Source organism: Pinus tabuliformis, chromosome 8 (assembly GCF_031772625.1).
Source record: "Pinus tabuliformis cultivar Carrire ecotype Pingquan chromosome 8, CPIR1, whole genome shotgun sequence".
NCBI classification, from domain to species: Eukaryota; Viridiplantae; Streptophyta; class Pinopsida; order Pinales; family Pinaceae; genus Pinus; species Pinus tabuliformis.
In genome coordinates, this window is record NC_142294.1 from 361,430,408 (window position 1) to 361,450,924 (window position 20,517).

Genomic DNA, 20,517 nt, shown 5'->3' on the forward strand with positions numbered 1-20,517 from the left:
GAATTTATTTGCATCAGCCTTCCCCTCCTGACTCTTTTTCTTACCTCGTCCATTCTTTTTCCCATTGGAATTTTGATTTCCTTTGGGGTTATCAGATTGGAAAACATTAATCGAAGAGGGTTGGGAAGACGAAGGGTTAGATGATGTGGCCCGGTTGTTAGGAGCAGTTTGCAAAGAAAACTGCCGCAATTGGTTCAATAAGTTCACCGCATTTGTGTCTACTAATCCAACGATACCATCCACATGGGGACCTGGCTTCGACTTGGCTATTTCAACCTTAGACCTAGGAGCATTTGGCAAGATTTTTTGTAGGATCCCAGACTGAGAGTAAATCAATTCTAATTGCTGGGCCCTAAAAATAGCTTGCTCCTCATAATAGACTCCGGACATGGAGACATCCCTAGAGATTTCAGGTTGTAAAGATTTCAAAAACCATTCAAGATGGTACTCCGGAGGAATTTCGGCTTTAATGAGCCTCTTTCTCCATCTCCATTCTTGAATATGATCAGAAATATGAGTTGTCGTGTCTTAACGAAAAGTGGCCAGAAGTTCAGTTCCGGCATCATAACGGACAGGCAACTGGAAATGATTTAAGAAAATATTAGCTAAGTCGGTGCAAGATGTAAACCTACCCCCTGGCAACTCTATATACCACTTGGCCGCATTACCAATCAAGGTGCGTTGAAAAGGTCTCAACCTAATCGAGTCATCAATAAGGAATTTTGATGAGCACCACAAATGGAATGTGGTTACATGGTCGCCTCAGTCTTCACCACCCTTCCCTTCGAATTTTGGAATGTTTGAAGGGAGTTTGGTTTGGACCGGAGGCCAAGCCAGGTTGTATTTGATTGGATCATTTGTCAATTTTGTGAGATCTGGCAAGTTCAAAGTTGCCAAAAAATGAAGCCTAGGAGGACCTTGGGGATTCCACCCAAACTAGGGAGAGCTCCCAAAGTTCTAAAAAGATTGGCCTAGATTTTGGAAGGCACCAGGCTGCCCGAAGTAACCAGTAGAACCAGCTAAACCAAAAGGCGAGCCTTGTGATCCAGCAAAATTCGGAGTTTGACCAACTCCAGCCGAAAAACCTCCATAACCAGCGAAGCTCCCTCCTAAAGAATTATAAGGAGTTGATAACCCCTGTTACAGATTCCAAGCAGAAGCTAAGGGAGGAATACTTCAAAACAAACTAACTGTGGAGTACAATCTATTCCCTTGTTGGCCAAAAAATGGATTCCCAATTCCCATGCCACTAATCGCAGGGTTAGTCCAACCTTGAAAAGGATTGTTGATTTGTCCTAAAGAAGAAAAAGGCATAGATCCAATTGTTGGGTTGGAATGTGGTATATGACCACTTCCAAAAGGAAAACCCTGAAATGAAGTTGATCCAGCCATCATGGATGTGGAGGCACTAAACGGAATTGACATAATACCCTGTGAATGGGTGCCAAATGGGAAAAATCCAGAACTAAAAGCATTGGCTTGGGAATTTCCACTCGTAGAAGGAATGAGGGTAGACTCGACTAAAGATGTTCTAGCAAAAGACCCAAATAAGGAAGCAAAGGGGATGGAAATGGTTCCTCCCCCTTGTAGTGATGTTGGAGTCTGCATAGTTGTAGTACTTGTAGTAGAAGCCATGCTTCGAGTAGTGGTCTCGATGGTAAGTTCATAATGTGACCTGGACTTGATGGTCTATGCATCAGAGTCCCAATGTATTGTAATACTTCTTGATAGCTAGAAGGTAGAGGAGAATTCGGAGCTGCTAATGACTTTGGGAGTTCTTCTACCTCTATATTATTTTCTGTTTGAAAGAGAACTCGAGAAAGAACTGGAGTGTTCCTCTCTTGTTCTATAGAAGTTCCAGGCCTTTCTTGAACACTAATGCCCCCAAGAGGAGGATCAATCCCCGATGCGTCAGCCACCATGGGATGAAACCCACCGGCAGTATTACCTCTGCGCCTTCTAGGAGAAGGCTCTAAACTTGGTGGTGAGAGACTACGAAGTCTTTGAGACTGTCTAGGTGATCGGTCAGCCACTTTGAATTTTTTATTAAGATCTAGTTAAAGAATCAAGAAAAAAATGAAAGCTAAGCGAACTAAGAGCACAGAGCACACACTAAAAAGTCCCTAAAAGATATCAGCCAGTCAAATGACTTTCAAGTATTTCCACTCTGGGTGATGAGGACCGGACACCAAAATACAAGAAAGTGAAGTAAGGGGCCTTTTGAAGATAGTCTGGGATAATGACGGCTTAGTCCTACCAGCGAAGATAACAGAGGAAGTTACACTGACCTCCTAACAACAACCTGCACCAGTGAAAGCCCCCAAGCGTCGCAAGGGTGCCCTCCAGTAGTACCGTTGAGAGTGATACAATGTCGACCTCAAGTGCCATGGGATTCCCCTCCGTAGCCACCTATGTAGATCCCTAGGAGTAGCAACTAAGGTTACCAACTCGTGTCAGAAGCTAGGCGGAACAATCTTGAGGTAAGATCTGACAAGTAGGAGAGGGGGTATCTCTCTTCCTTGTCTTCAAAAACCCTCGTTCTTAACTCCCAAATCTGGAGCTTTCATGGTCTCCCTAACGCTATTGGATTTTCACTCACTATTTTGACTCCTATGTTCGACAGTTTAAATGGCCTTGGAGAGTTTCCTCTCCACTCGCCTAATCAAAGGCCCTAAAATATCCTAAAACTTGTTGGTGTGTCTAACTTGAAAATTATAAAAAGTTCTAGTATATTTTAATTAGCGCTTGTTTTTAAATGGGTTGTTCTTTAAGTCAAGGGGTAGGCGGAAATGAAACTAGTGGTGTTTTGATGCAAAAGAAATTAATAAAAACCAAACTATATGCAAATGCACTTGTTTTGTTTTTCGATGAAAGAAATTTCTACTAGGTTCAGAGGAACTTCAAAGAAAGTAACAAATTTTTCTTTTCATTTCTTTTACTCAAGCTTCACACTCACAAAAATTAACAAAACTATGGATGCCTAAAAAGATGAACATATTTCCCTAATGCAATAAGTACATGCTAATGCAAAACTTAAAACTACTCTTAAATCAAGAAATGAAAGTAACTTGTTTATCAATTTTAATTTGCCACTTAAAATGTTTAAATAGAATATAAGTCATTGATGCTCATTTTTGTCCAAACACTAAAAGAAAGTTTCAAGATAAACAAAAATGCACTTTCACTTGCGAAAAGGAAACTAAATCAAAACAAAGTTCAAGAAAGCAACCAAGTTTTCAAGAATTTTTCTTCAAAAGCGAAATAAAAATAACTTTTCAAAAGTGCTCCGATCAAGACTGAAACTTTATGATCGAAGAATAGGAAACAAAACACTTTGCGAGTTTGCAACACAAAACTAGTGGGAACTCAACAAAAAATGTGTTTCAAAATGCTCTTAACAATAAAAAAGCAGCAACAAGGGCTTGGCAAAAAACAAAAAGATTGAAAAGACAACTTTCCAAGAAAGTGTAAATCAACAATTTTTGGAAAGCAAGAAAAGCAGATGGTCACAACGATATAGTTTTAACATGCAAACCAAAAAAGTCACCAAAACAAGATTTGACACAAAGATTTGAGATCAACCTTTATGCCCTGACAAAACAGAGCAGCCAAGACTTCTAGCAAGAAATCTTGTGTTCTTAACAAAAATGATGACGCTTGCAATAAAACAAACAAGACCAACACTTTCCACAATCAGAGAGAATTTGAAATCAAATACTTGCTGTAAAACTAAAAGAATGGCACAGAAAAGTAACTGCTCAAGACTGAATCAGACTAGCAGACAGACCTTCAGAAACAAAAAGATTTGAAAAATATTGAAAATTTTAAGATATACGCGACTGTGTTAGTGCACAACTGCATGTATACGCTACTTAGCCTAAGGAAACATGCATATATGCAGGTTTACTTAAGAAAAAATGCGTATATACGCTTCTATAAACTGGAAAAACAAAAAACAGTATGAAGAAACTGATCAAACTTACAATTCAAGTTCCTACAGGAACAAACTACATAGTGACAACAAGCAAATAAACAGCTGAGCCCTGATTGGCTTGAATAAACCCAAACTAGGAACAACAATACTGTTGTTCCCAGCATAGTCGCCAGTTCTGTTAATGGATAAATTCCCCTAGGGTCTTGGGTTGATACCCTAGCATATCGGAGGTTATCTATATGGAGAAACACACATTCGACACAACCATGATGCTAATATAAACAAACACTATGACGGAGGCATACCTGTGGGTCCCTCGTTTGAGAAGATCTAGCCAAAGTCCAAACCCTCTTGGAGTTCCTTTTGCTCCTTCAACCCGTAAAACAATCAATTCAAGAAAGTACAGCAGTATATGGACCAAGCATTATAAAGAAATCATCTTCATAGCATATTGAAAGGTAGTTAGTTACACAATTAAAACAACCATTCATATGAGAATCATAACATTGATATCATAAACATGAAGAAGATTTATGTCAGGAACAAAGACAAGTGTTTCTTTTATTATAGATAACTAAAGTACAGAAATGAATGATTTCACCTGAGTCGTCCTTTTGCAGGCTCCATGTGGAACCATCCTCCGGATTCGTCCAGTCTCAAGCCTTCAACAAACTCCTTCCATGACTTACTCCATAATATCTCAAGTAGTAGAAAGACATCATCACACAAGGAAGCAAGGGTTTCCTGTAAATGGGGGAAGTGCTGGAAGCACTAGGATCTTCAGACTTGGTCAGGGAAAATCTCAGCAGAGTGATATTTATCTCTCTTCTCTCCTCCCTTAGGCCTTCCCGTTGAAGCCTTTTTATACTTCTCCCAAAGTGGTTTTTTAGCTTGGAGTTCATTGGGAACAGTTGGGCCACAGGCACTAATAGGTAATTAACAGGTGAAACCCATGATCTCCACCCGAAATTAAGGAGATTTAATTTTTTTAAGTGTTTTAAGACATATACGTGAGTTGGGTATACACAGACCCACATACACATGCCTTTAGATCAGGGCAATGTCGCGTATAGGGAGTAAAACACTATTTTTTAAATTTTGGACTAGTTATGGAAGGAGGGGTTGCCCTAGGCCATGAGTGCAGCATCACAAACATCAAGAGTGAGGTTTGCAAATATAACACTCAATACAATACCATGGTCTGTGAAAAATGGGAGAATATTAAAACCCACTCATAAAAATGGTCTAAGACCCCTTTGACTCTTATCTACCTGCGCACTCTGCATCCACATTTCACGAAGACTTTACATATTTTTACAAAAATTATACAAAAATTAAGTTAACTATCCCCAAAAACTGACCCTAGGGATCCTATCCCACCTCAGCTTTGAGTCACTCAGTTGGAACCTCGATATTGTTGTGCAAACCAGCGAGCTCAACATCCAACATGACAACTTTAGTAGTGATGAGTGCCACAACCTGTTGTACTTCTTCGACCAATTTTTCGGTCACCGAGCCCTCCACTACTAGGTGCATCATCCTCTGTGTCTATTGTAGCACCTTTAGCTTTTCCTCAAGTGAGAGAGTAAGCTGACAAGCTTCCTCTCGCCACAGTTGTAATCTGGCCTTTACCAAGGCCTCTTTGCTCTGCAATTATTCCAGCTGTGCTTGTAGCTGCTTTCCCTCTTATAACTTCGCGAGAAATTTCATTTGCACGAAAGTGCGCACAGTTGCTCGGACCTCATCATTCTTCTATCATGTCCCTTGAGCATCGGTGTTCAACTTCTATAGGTGCAGATCCTCCTGTAGGTTTTTCCATAATTCTATTGCTTCATCGAACATCGTTGTGCAATCATTGACTACGGCATCCAAGGTGTTCATATTCTCCTTGATGGCTACTGCATGTTGCTCCCATACCTCTGGCTAAGTCGTTGGCTTCAACTTCAACTACAACTCTATTATCTTCATCTGGAAATCAGAGGTAACCCTGTCGACTTCCTCCTTTGATGCATGTACTGCAGTAGCCAATTTCCTACCTTTTTTTGAGGCCTCTGCAACCTCTAGTATGTTTAATCTGGGTACTGACTTGAAGGCCTCCTCAGTCGTGGTCTCCAAGCTCTAACGTTGTGTCTCCAACTCTTCCTTTTCCTTCAGCGCCTAAGTGTTCTCCATGAACATCTTTTCATTGTTGACTTTAAACTCATTGATGACGGTGAGGGCACGCTGCTCTCTGATCCTCAATTCCTCTGAAGTCCCCTGATGCACTGCATGGAGGGTATGGAGTGGCAACGCGGGAAAATTCAGCCCCATGTACTTCATTGTGTTGATCATAGTGCAATCCTCATCTAACTTTGCGCAAAGAGACCCTTCTGGAAAGGGTATGATTATCAGGTCCATTGTTCGTTCCAAATCTACCATTGTTCCACTTCCCTCTATTAGGTTCACTCTCAATGCTCACTTCCTCGATTCTCGCTTGATTCTTGTTAGCCTGGATCTACAATCGTGCAGATCCTTCTGGATGCTCCCTAGTGTTTGCATGTATATTTTCTCAAGTTGTTGCAACACCTAAGTTGTCATGTCTCTCACCTTATCACCAATCTCATGAAGATTGTCTTCTATCAACACCATTAGGTCAAAGTTTTTCTTCTTATCAAACTTATGCTTTTTCCATTGTCCAATAGTCTGCTCTTGTCGAAACCACTTCAAGGTGAAAGGAGTCCGCTACTCCTCACTGCCGCATCCTTCATGTGTGGACAACTCCTACTCATCTATGTGGTGTGAAGCAGACTTTTCACCTTCATCTATTTCTTGGTCTTCTTTTTCAGCCTGCTCTTTTGGAGTGTGCTCTTTCTCCATTCGTTCGTTCTCCACAGGTGCCTTAGTAGTTTCCTTCTTTTTCCACTTAGCCAAGGTGCATCCGGCCTTCTGAACGGCATCCTTTTGCTTTTGCGTAGTAGAGCTCTCTGCCCCTTTGATTGTTCCCACATCAATTCCCATGGATTAGCACTACTTTGCTGGCCAGTACCCCACAATCTCCTCCATAACCATCTCAGATACCAGATAAGGCAAATGGTGCCATGTGTGTTGTGGGTCCTTCCACGCCTTGATTGACACACTGTGGAAATCAGCCTTGACCTCTGCGTAGGCCATCAATTGCACAAACAAGGTTGGGGACAACCTTGGCCTCTAACTGATAACCATGTGAAGTTCCATCCCCATAAAAATTTAGAAGAATTTTTATTCCTTGATCCCTGTTGGATCCTTTGTAGACCATAGTGAGGTGAGCAACTCTACCTCAAGTAAATCTTCCTTATTCCTGGGGAATTGAATATCCTTCGGAAATCTCCAAGCTACTAAAACAATAGACAATAGTAGCCATGCATAATGGAGTGGCTTGCTTTCCTCTTGCACTTATGGGCATTTTGCGAGGAACTCCTGGCATACATACTTTTCCCAATTGTATTCGACACCCTTCACACATTGTGTTGCAAGTGACACTAGAACTTCATCCGTGTGACACTTCCTCTTGATTTTTCTCACAAGAGTCTGGGTAGGGAACTGCATTGCCTGGTCTTGAATTGAGCGGATAAAGTACCCACTTGACTTTTTAACAAGGCCATACAATTTCTTCATTTTATCCGCCAAGTATTTTTCCTCAGTTTTCCCTCCAAACTCCTTGGCAGGGTTCACTCCTTTGTAAGGTAAATTTGTTATCCTATGGATCAACAAGTCTGTAATCGGGATGGTCTCCCCAATCCATAGGCACGCATCGTGCACCAATTTAAGGAGCCGGTGCACACATGCTGTGTTGATAGTTGAGTGATGATAATGTGGCACACAGAGCATGTGTGGCAACCCCGCCTGTTCAACATTAAGGACCCGCTTCATGGGCTCCAACTACGTAACCCCTGACTCTTCATAGTATATCTTTGTTGGCAATGTCCCAATCCTCCATTTTCAATACTGGAATACACGAGAGTGGAGGACCTTCAAATTCGACCTATTCAAGGAACAGAGGTGTTGACACCATGAAATTCCCAGAATCGGGGTCTTTGGTAACCTTGGCCTTTCCCTTCTGCGGAGGGATATACTCAGGGAGCTATGAAATAGGATTGACTTCTTCGACGTCCAATTCCTCTATGCCTTGGTACTTCTCGTCCTCCAAATCAACAGCTTTCTGGAGTTGTTTATCTTTTCTCTCCTTTTGGCAGACCTCCAGATTATTCCTTGGTGACATTCTCAGTGGCACCAACTTTTTCTTCTTTTCCTTTGTGGTTGGTTGCTTCTCTTTTGCAACTAGTTGCTTCTATTTTGTGGTGCATTTCATTGGCCTCAGTGACCTCGATGCAGTAGGCACATGGGTTGTAGCTTCCATACTTGATATTTTAGGGCTCGTCACGTTAGACACAATAGCATTTGGATTTACGACTTTGACGGGGTTTGTGGCAGTCATTTGCCGAAGAATGACCTTCTGATTCCACGTAAGGCAACAAGTGTTTGGCTTGCCATGAAATCCTCCTAGAATTGATGACTCATAAACTTCAAACAACAAATCACGCAGACAAATCTCAAAATGCAAAGTATTCTTTATTGGTTCAACATGCGTAATAGGGCATAGGGCATTCTCTTCTAATGATACACCTGAAATTCTTCCAACATCACATTGATCATTTCATTCAAGAAATGCGTACTCCTATCACTCATTAATATCTGCGAGCATCCAAAGCTCATTAAGACATCCTCAAAGAGAAACTTCCCAGCAGTGGTCATGGTACAATCCTTCACTGGTTGTGCTTTCACCTACTTGGGTAAATACTTAGTTGCAGTAATGATATACCGCATGCCTGTCTTTTTACTTGGTGGTTGTATAGGACCTATAAAATCAATGGCCCATTTCTCAAATACCTGCAACAAAACCTACAAATTTAAATGAAATTCATCCCTTTGCGAAGGTTTCCCTATCCTTTGGCAAGCATCATATGCCTTGCAATATCACTTAGAATCCTTGTGTAATGTTGGCCACCATAACACAGCGTGAAAAATATTCTGCATGGTCACTTTCCCTGCATAATGTCCTACTACCACGCCTTCATGAGCTTCAGCTAGGATACTAGTGCGTTTAAACTCTAGAACATACCGACGCAATATCTCATCCACCCCCATCTTCTACAAATGACCCACAATTACAGAAAAGTCTGCAGCATGAACTAATAAATCCTTATTTTGTCGAGCAGAATAACCTTCAAGAGTTGTTCTTCATGTTAAGAACTGAATAATATCGGCAAAATGATCATCTGCGATGCGTACCGAAAAGAGCTACGCGTCGAGCAATCCTTCCTCCATACTACTTGGTTCCTCCCCTGTTTCAATCCTTGAGAGATGGTCCGGTCCTGCATTCAGTCGTCCAGGCTTCATAATCACCTCAAAGTCATACTCTTGGAACAATAGTAACCATCGACATATCTATCCCCCCAGCATAGCCTCCTTGACCAGCTACTTCAGTACAGAGCGATCTTTATACATTTTAAAATTTCCACCGAACAAATAATATCTAAAATTCTGTAGCGCGTAGACCATCACCAGCCCTTCGCGCTCTGTGGTGGAGTAATTCTTCTTGGCCTTAGATAACTTTCTTATTGTGAAAGCTATCAGATGGTCAGTCTCTCCCTCACCTTCTTGTGTTAATATTTCTCCTACCGTAATGCAGGAAGCATCAACATGCACATGAAACTCCTTTTTCCAGTCTAGAAACACCAAAATAGGCACTGTCACCATTGTCTCCTTCAGGACATCCAAGCTGCTCTGACAGTCTTCATCCAAGCAAAACATAGCATCCTTCTTTAACAATTTCTCCATCAGCATAGTTATCTGGGCATACACTTTGATAAACTTCCTGTAGTACCCAGTGTGTCCCAATGTTGCACGCAACTGTTTCACATTCCTAGGTGCTTCCAAGTTTACAATTACAACGATCTTTGTAGGGTCAACCATCGATCTTTATTTACATACAATATCACCAAGCAAAATTCCAAAAGGTACACAAAATATAGACTTCTTCAGGTTTAGCTCTATTTGATACCTTCGACATGTATCCAACATGAGGTGCAGACTCGCAACATGCTGCTTAACCAACCCAAACATGGTCCAATCATCAAAATACACTTCTAGGAATTTATGAATGAACTCTTTGAACGTCACGATCACTACCCGGGAAACGATTGCAGGCGCATTCTTCAATCTGAATGGCATAACTATATACTGAATGAAACCCCACTCAGTCGCGAAGGTTGTTTTTCTTCGATCCTCTAGCACGATATTTATTTGACTATAACCCGAAAACCCATCAGTAAATGAATATGCCTCCTGTCCACCAACATTTTCTAGCACTTAGTCAGTAAACAGTGTCGGAAACGGATCATGCACACATGAATCGTTCAACTTCTGCAGATCTACACATATGCAGATCTTGTACTTCTGCTTCTTTTCTCAGACCACCATTGGGCTTACCCAATCTAATTCTTCTACATGTTCAATAATATCAGATTTTAGCATTTTATCTAGTTCCAGGCATTCCTTTTCCTTATACTTTGGATTCAGTCGATAAGGCTCCTACTTAATAGGCTTTGCACCTGGTTTCAATGTGATCTTCATAACACCTAAATTTCTGAAAATCCCTTTCAAATGTGAAAAATTCATTGGTAACAAGTCTTGGTACTCGTGCAACAACTCAGCTACCTTATCAAGAGTATCTTCATCCCAATAGTATCTTATCTTCGCAAACTTAGGTTCTTCTTTAGATCCAAAGTTGACTTGTCGCATTTTCAAAGGATCTGATATATTCGGGTTCGCCACCTTCTGTCCTTCGACTTCGCATTGTCCTTTAGTTTTTGGAATGGTAATATTCTTAAGATCATCCTCTCCTTCATCTATCACATTCTAACATTCTAGAGCATGGCGCAACTGTGTACTCTAATCCGGCTAAGTCCATTCGACCAGTTCCTTCGATGTTCTCAATATAGATGCTTTTACTTCTTGCAGCACTTTGTCAATACTATCAAACCCATCCTCAAAGCTGAAGGTTAATAGAAAACTTACCCTTAAAACATCCCATTCAATAGTGTTATACAAGAAAATGACCTCCTCATCAACTCAGTGGACAAAGACATGATGACTGAAGGAATAACCAATTTCATAGGCCCAGTTGTCAAGCTAACATTGTCTAGCCACTATAAACCTACTTTATAAAGTTTCTCAGCAAGCCTAAGGGTGAGTTAGTGCCTAGGGTAACTCTACTTGCTACCTCGGGAAAAACGTTAATGACCCTACATCAATTTCTATGGGTCAAAGGAGCGAATTGACTGAGAAAATATCCCTAGATTCTCTCCTATGTTATCTCATAAAAGCAAGGAAACATCGGAACTCAACCTGTTTGGGGGAACTACTAATTCCTAATGGGGTATGCAAATGGGAAAGAGAACTAACACATGGAAACATCAATGCTTTTGCCTAATGGAACTCATGAAGGACTTGGCAACTCTAACCCTACATGATATATATGCAAGGCTTGGGCCATTTTGAAAGGGGTCAAAACATTTGAAAGGATTGCCTATTTGACTGCCGAGTAGAGTCTCGGAATAAGGCATTAGAAGAGGTTAAGAAGGGAGACAAAGAGAGGAGCTAGAGGGGTAAGGGAAGGCTGATACAACTAATGGTTGTAATCACTTTTTCTACATCAATATAGAACTGTAGTTGTGTTGTTCACTCTGTGATGTTGGTAGTATAACTTGTTTATATGTTGATCTAATATGTTATAGCACGATTGGCTTAGTTATATGCAAATAGATATATTTTATATGTTCATGCATTTTTTTACAAAGGTTTTATGTTGTGATATTACGCTTGTCTTTGGTATGTGCAGGTTTTGATCTATTGCCGGCTCAGGGGTCTTCCACCTAGCTGCATTGCGCTCTCCAACAACACCACACTAATACTCGAGATAATAATTCCTTCTCGCTTTGATATTCAATTGTTATACATAGATATGCATGTATCTTTGTGACATTTGCAGCTAATCTGACTATCTACTGAGGATCTCAAGAATATCCTTGAGGGTTTTCTACATCACCAAACAACCATGCATTAATCCCTATAGAAGAATTGGCAACTCCACTGGGGACTACATTTAGTTCCTGGTTTTTCCCAGAAAGGTCCTAGATCTCTCTTTCTTCCAGGCCTTCCTGTACTTCTTCATTTCCTTTCTGACCACTCAGGGCCATACAACACCCTTCTCTCAGTGCTCAACCCTAGATCTAATCCCCACAACCCATTTTTTGAGTTTTTTCCCTCACTAACATAAAATACTAGTGAAAACAGTGCTTTATAAAGAATTGTGCCCTCACAAACAGCGCGTTATTGCTAACCTAACTCTCTGTAGCCTCTAGTACAGAGCGTTAGTCAACCATTTCTTGATAAACAACTTACCCTGTGAACTCATGGGTTGGCAAGTCTACTTGTAGACTGATTAGGGATCTACAGCTGCACTTGTTTGAATGATCTATGTCTTGAACGATTTTTTCTAAAAGAAAATAGCTTTACTTCTTAAAGTTTTCGTTTTCATTAAAAGAAAAATAAAAAAAAATTTACTGTTTTCTTCTTAGCTGGTTAAGTTCTACATTATTTGGTTTCAATAGTTGTTAGTGAGCATTGAAGTTCTATCGGTTATGCTAGTGTTGTACTGAATAAGATGCATGGAATAAACATTCATGTATGCACGACACACCCTTGGCAGAAGCAACTTATTCATTGAAAGTGAAAATTTACAAGCATTGTTTTTGCATGATTTGAGTAAGAGTACCATATAATTTCATACGTCAACACCCCTATTGAAGACTCTAACAAAGTACATTTAAAATCTACCTAATAAAATCAATCAGCAACTCTTTTTAGAAGTAAACACACTTTAGTTTAGGCTAGGATTTTGGGATAGGCAGTGTGAGTTAACTGCCCAAGATCATACACCGAAACTAGTGCCATTAAAGAGAGAAATCCTTCTGCACTCATATTATCTGGGACCACTCCAGTAAAAGAGGAGCTAAATATGAGACAACATCGGACTATAAGAGAAGGCAGCCCACCTTTGCTTATATATCCTTCGGGTATTCTGTGTATCAGGGATCCCTTCGGGGATATCGGAGCTGAGTCTGGGACTCAGGTATCCTACCCACACAACGTACTATCTACGACTATGTCAGCCCTAGTAGTGTCAATGAATTGAGGTATCCTTAGTGGCCATATTGTTAGGGATGAACACAACATGACTGGGTAGGCTACCCTGGTACCTAACACAGATGAACCTACTATGTCTTCGGCTTTTGGGAGGGTGCTCATCTTCACGAGAGTACCTGGTCCCCTAATCTGAGGTTCAGGCAAAGCTCAACAGTAATCTTAACTATACATTTGGCCAACTCTCTCTGTTATTCATTGTGATACTGGGTTTCATCTCTAGTGATTGGTGCTTATCAGACAGGGTCATGTCCCTCTACTTGTTGATTGATTTCCTTAATGTATTCTTTATTTTTTAAGTGCCAGAGTGTTATCACCACGAATTTAATAAAAATCACTGTAAAAATTACTAATAAAAATTATCGGCCACCGTGGCTACATCCGACCCTCTTCATCAATCTAGACTATTGTTAGGACTTCCCCACTCACTATGGAGCATCTGTCGAGCTCCAGTGAACCGGATTCCCCATATTCGGGAAATCAGTCTCCGATATCTCACACAAAATTAGTTTGGACATCCCACGATTCAAGCTTACCCGAAAATTTCTTTACTGATGGATTTCTTCCTCCATACAATCCTCTGATCACAAATCCATTGGCTGCACTCTTGGTTCTTGTTGCATTTATACCTCCTTTGTCTTCAGTTGGAAGTTTTCCACCCATCCCATTGATGACTAATGGGTCGTGGGATTTTTTGGACACTTTTGGTCCCCCATCACTTCCCTAGTAGACAATTAGTACCACACCTCTAATGGCGGACCCTGCTATCCCATTTGTCCCAGCTTCAAACCCTATCGTGACACCCTCCATGAGTGGAACCCAGTACATTACCAGTTCAGCCCCTTCTATGTCAGCCCCTAGACCTTTGACAACTGCTACATATAACACTCCTTATAATGCTCAATATAGTACAGTTAGCATGGGTCCCTTCAACCACCAATATGGTTGGCCTCCATTGTATAGTTCTAACCCCTAGATTCAGGTATCTGGGGGCACTGTTCCCAATATGCATATACCAGTCGAGATCAAAACAGTTCCCCCTTCGTTTTAAGGTATGCCTGGTCAGTCATTGATGGACATGAACCTTACTTATGTTAGTTAAGGACCTATGGTTATTTATGTGGTGAGCGGGAACCCTCAACAAGGTCCCAATCAATCCACGGGAGAACCCTACTCACAACCTCAAATGAGTCAAGGGGGCAATCCTTATCCTGGGGGAAATTCCACCCCCCAGCCTAAAAATCCCTATGGAAACCCATAATACAACACCATACCCCAAGGCACTTACTATACCATGCAACCTGTGTATAATATTGGAAACAACATGATGGGAGGACCGCAAGCATCCTCAAGTCATACGTCATGACCTTGGTCCGATTCGGGGGCATCGAACACCTTTCCTTTCTTGGAAACACTTGATATCTCTGACTTGTACAAACTTACAAATGACCCCATCTATCATAACTTATTTTGGCCACCAATCCCGCATAAAATATCGACAGTCATCCCAATGTTTGAAGGGAAACAAGGGAGGATTCGGGTACACACATCACCACCTATGATCTATGGTATGTTTCTAAATCCATGGTGCATGATAGTATCCGGCTACATCTCTTTCCCCATACCCTTATTGGAAATGTAGCCAAGTGGTACATTGAGATACCATGTGCATCGGTCAATACCTTTGGCACTCTTCCAATGGAATTCTTAAAGCACTTCCAGCTACCCATCTGCTATGAAACTGGGACGGAACTCTTCACTTCATTATGTCAGGATACCGCCACCCACATCTTTGATCATATACATGAATGGAGACGTAGGCGGAGGTTAGTCAAAGCTCCCCTCCCAGAATACCTATTAGCGGATTGGCTCTACAAGTCTCTACTCCCCCAAATCACTAAGGATGTCGCCTTAGGTGGTGTGGTCACAGAAGACCAATCCATTCATCATGCCCAACACTTAAATCTGATATATTCATAGTTTGGCACTCTATACGATGTAATTCCAAATGCCCCTTGTGACTCCAATGCTCCCACTACTCAGCAACCTAGAGCGCACTCCGATGGGATTATCGGCGCAACCTCTGGGGCTACTATAAAACAACTCATCAGTCACATTCCTAGATGTCAGTTGACCCCTCCAACAAATCAATTTCTCTTCCTAAAACTACGATAAAATTTATGCAGTCTATACAAAAACCCGGTGGTAAGAATAAGAAGAATAAGAAAAACAATGCTCCTTTTGAAGAGAAGTCAACAAAGTAGAAAAACCCAAATTAGAACTGTTATTCCCTCTGACGATGGAAAAGATAAACCCGCCAGATTCCCTTGCAAAATTTGTGTCGAATACCAAACAACCTATCGTTGTCTGTGTCAAGAACACACCGATTTCATTGCTAAGAAGGATGGTGGAAGGACCCATGTTGTCCTAAATAATCCTTTCCCTTCTTAGCAACAGCAACACCTTATTGCAAACCAACCCCAACCCCCACAAGGGGGCAATGGTGGTTCACAACATCCTTTAGCTGGTGAAGGACCATTTACCATTTACACCTTTGAAACGGTAGACCTAGAACCAAAGCCAAATCTTATGGAGCTCCAGTCTCTCATGCAAAGGATCCCTCCTCAGGTCAAAACCCACCGCTGCCTAAGGATCTTAATATTGAAAGGCCGGTTGCTGATCTTGTGATTTGCCCCCCTGAAGGGTTACTTCATCACACAACACACAATACATCTGCACGTGATACCCAAAACTATAGTATTGTAGAATACTTGGCACAAGCGCTATTGGGTATTTCGGTGCTCGAAGTATTACAAACTTGTACAGCACAAAGGAAAGCTCTGCTTTCGGCTATTGGTGGTATTAACCCTCAGGATTCCATGCTTGCAATTTTTGACATGGAAAAATGTAAAACTCCCTGTTACAGGGAAAAGTGTCTACACAGAACTGCTTATCCCACTAAGGTGTGATAGCTACCTTAGAAACAAACAAAGTAAAGCTACTTTCGTTTATCCTTTATGAAATATAGATGAGAGAAGAACAAAGAAGACCAACCTCTATCTTGCCCTAATCTCCTAGTTCGATTCCTCTCTCTTGATAGTCTTCCGCTACTTGTTCCCTTGCATGCCCAGCTTCACAGAGTACCTGTAAGATCACAGTAGCATAGCACTATACAAGAACATGGATCTATAATCAAAAACAATCTAGGATCAGATGTAAATTGACCATACAAATGCATAAAACATAAATGACACAAGAGTATGGAGGAAAACTTGAATAGCTTTTATTGATAAACAAGAAAGAGCCAAGGGAAGTTACAACTAGTTGTTCTGACCCAGCATCATCCTCTCAGCAAGGAAGCCCCTCTTCACCTCATACAAAGCTTAGATCACCCAACAATCTAATGTTGTCTCAAGAAACCAACAGCAATTCCTTACAATATGCAAAATTCTAGCCTCCCACCTCCTGGATATCTGGGATGAGAGATCTATATATAGATATTTGTAGAGGTGTGAGTCAGCTCTAGGTTTTTGATTAGTGTCTTCTCTCTAATAGTTCTTGACTCCACTTGGAGATCTCATTGATCTCTTACTCATCCTTGGGCGATTCATAGAGGCAAGTGTCCTAGGAGAAGTTTCTGGAAGATTCCATGATCATCCACTTCGCAAACTGTCTCTGCCACTTGTCTTTTCTCATCCATCACACCCCATAGAAGGGCTTTTTGAAATGCAATGCACTTCCCGTGTGCACAAGGTGAGATGCATCGCACCCTGGCCATGGAGCAAGTGAAATGATCCAATTTTGACCAGTTCTGAGTAGTTTTTCATGGAGAACTTCTGGGAGAAGCTGTAATCAGTTGACCTTGTTCCTTTAGGGGAAGGAACAACACCTTTAGGGACTTAGGAACCCTTGGTTTATGGACAATTATGCTTGGGGTTGTAGTACCCAAAAATTTCTATAACAGTTGCCCCCTAAAGCATGAGGTCGTTAATGTTTTTTGATGTCGGGTGAAATGCTTTATCATGAGGGTCCGAAGTTCTTTCAAGCTGGGAGGAGACCTGTAATAAGATACAATACAATACATTATCTTCATAATATTTTCGTGATCTGGCTGAGGCAGGAATTCCCATGCTCAGCTTTATAAATTCAGTTTCATGTACATAGGCCAGACAATCGTCTGAGTGTAGACTGATGATTCTGGTAGAGACATCATCCCTTTGATTGGATGATTATCTGTGTAGCAATGATGTACATTTGATGTCTTTATTTTCCTGAATATATATCACAACCCAGATGGATGAAACTAGATCCGGGGTCTTCAATCCCGTTCGATCTTCACCCAAAGTACAAGTTGATCTATGTGAGAGATGTTCTGGAGTTGAACATGGAAAGACATCGCCTGATTACCAGCCAATGATGTAAGTTGTTAACAGGCGCGAGAGGAATCACCGATAATGATAATGACCCTCAACGTACAATACTACAATTCACGTGGTGTGAATAAAGGACTTGGTGTTGAACACCATGCAAAATCTTTCGGTCGAAGGCCATTGATGTAAACCTGTCGCCGGAAGTGAGAAACTTGCCATTGAGGCATGCAAGCTTCAAAGTACTGAAAGGGGTGTCCCTAGATCGGCTTCTTGGATAATGAGCTGATGTTGACAAGAAGTGATCTGTCAAAGGAGGGCCTTAATGAATCCCACATCAATGACATGGAACAGAGCAAATGATTTTAATGGAGGTGAAAACGATATGATGACATAAGGTTTAGGGTGGCGGTCATGAAAGAATGGAGTGTAAATGTATTGTAGCAGGTGAGTCATATGTGAATTCTCTGAATGACTTCTCTTGAACATATCAGCGACACTAACGTGATGGATTGGTAGCATTAACCCCAAATGTGGATGGTGTGATGGGACCATGGTGATGTGACCGGTGAATGAAACAACCCAACCCGACTTGGATGCAGAGTGAAAGTGTCATGTTCAAGAGCGACTTGCTACCAACAAAGTTTCTTCAAGTTTTCTTCCCAATTTTTCCCCAGTCATTGCTGACCAATACCTCTTTATTTTTGTCAAGCTTGAGGAGGATAATATATGCTTGTTCTATAATTTGCTGTTCGGGAAAACCCATCGCTATGTTTTAACAAGCCTAGCGATAGTGAAACTCTCTCTTCTATGCTATGGACAAGTTTGTCGCTATGAAGTTTTAACGAGTTTAACGACAAAGATAACTCGGTCCTTTTCAATTTTAGAGAGTCCGAAAAGGAACGTAAAGGAAACTCCCAAATTCCTTTTTCGTCATCTAATCCCTTAAGTCCAAAAAAATATAAAACAATACAGAAGGGATGAATTTTCGATCCTTTTAACGAGCCGAACAAAACAAGCGCTCGATCGTTTTGTGTAATAATCCCTCAGGTCCAAAAAGATTAAAATCTAAAGGAGGGATAGCACTTCCAGTCCCTTTAACGAGTTGGAGAGGCCAATGGCTCGGAAATCTTTTCATATTTTACGAGTCAGTTGAAAAGAGCTTAAAGGAGACTCGTCTTTTGAGGAACGAGTGATAAAATTGGGTAGCAGCTGATTCCAGGTAAGGTTTGGAATTTTCCAATCACGGCAGTGTTACAAGGATGGCTAGTGGGATCACTCTTCGCAGCTGTTCCTCAAAAGGGGTAAACAATCAAATGGAGGTGAATGATCGGCCAATACAGAGTGGAGGTGATGATGAGAACACGACCAGGGCTTTAAAGGCTGAAGTACTACATTCATGATGGTTATTTACCAGGAAATAGTTCATTTTTTAATGAGCTTAAACGTGGGGAGAAACATTCGCTCGTGACTTATGTTTATTTTTTAATGAGCTTGAACTATGTGCTAAAACTGCTCGATTCGGGTTTATTTTTTAACGAGCTTGAACCCTGCAGTAACACTGCATGTGATAAGTTTGCATGCCCCTAGCATAATAACGAAAATCGAGGTGCATGCCCCCAAGCTTCATTGCATTCAACTCGGTGGTTGGAATGAAGGTTTACCTTTGAGATTTGGAAAGGGGATTTGTTTCATTTTTTAATGAGGTTGACACAGTAAAAGAACTATCCTCGTGACTCCTTGTTTCATTTTTTAACGAGGTCGACACGAGATAATAACCATCCTCGAAATCCACTGTATTTACAGTATTTGATGGAAAATAAAAAACTAATGGATGATTAAGGTTGTTGGAATAATCTTCGTGGTCATCCAGAAGATGGGAGCGATGGTGGTAATATTCCCATGGTGCCTCTCCTATCATCATTTATTGAATGATTCCTTCGTCTGTAGAATGTACATGCGACCAAGGATTTGAAGAGGTGCCATATTCCTTAGACCTATCTATCCAAACACTCGATGAGCGTTGATTTGGGTTTGTCTCCCAAGCCAAGAAATTTGATTGCTACAATATTTCTAAAATGGCGATGATCCATGCTGACGAAATGTTTAGGAATCTTCCGAATCCATTAGATATAGAAGATTTCATATTGCAGGTTTCCACTGTGGCCACTTCCGCCAAATTCCTCAGAGGCGGTAGGGAAAAAGTACCCATTAAGGCAGGGTCTTTTAGGAGGCCCACTCCAATATTTTGAAGCGAATGATTGCTTCCATGGATCATTGGAATTCTTCCCGTAACTTGTGAACTGTTGGGGATAAATGTTTGTTGGTCGATGATTGTAATTCCTCCTTGAAAGGGAAATGTAATCTTTCTGAAGTATGTCGACACAACTGCAGCCATAGCATAAATCCAGGGCCTTCCCAGTAGGATGTTGTAATCGAGGTTTCCGTCGATTACTTCAACATCAATTTCTACTGTTTTTCCCCCAGTTCAACTTGCAAGTTACTTAAAATCCCGTATGGAGTGTATGATCGTCCAGCAAATGCTTTTAACATCGTTGACGATCTCAACAAGGTTGGTGAGCCTAAATTTTTCCAGAAACTCATCGACATAATACATGTAGATGCCCCCTCATCAATAATTGTTCGATGAACAATTTTGTTAAGGGCTTTCACTTGAATAAGGAAAGATATTTGAGCTGGTAACTCAGGGTCATATCCTTTACGATTAAATGATACAAGATTGGAATCCGTTGGGTCAATCCCACCTATTACTGATAATAGATCCTGCTTTTGGGAGAGGCAATTTTGCGGTACCTCAATTGTCAACATAGCGGACGATGATTGGGCCAAGTCCTCTACTATATTATAATTCTGTGCTACTTTGGCACAAGGATTAAATGTCGATTTGTGTACTACTCCCTTTGGCGGCTTTAT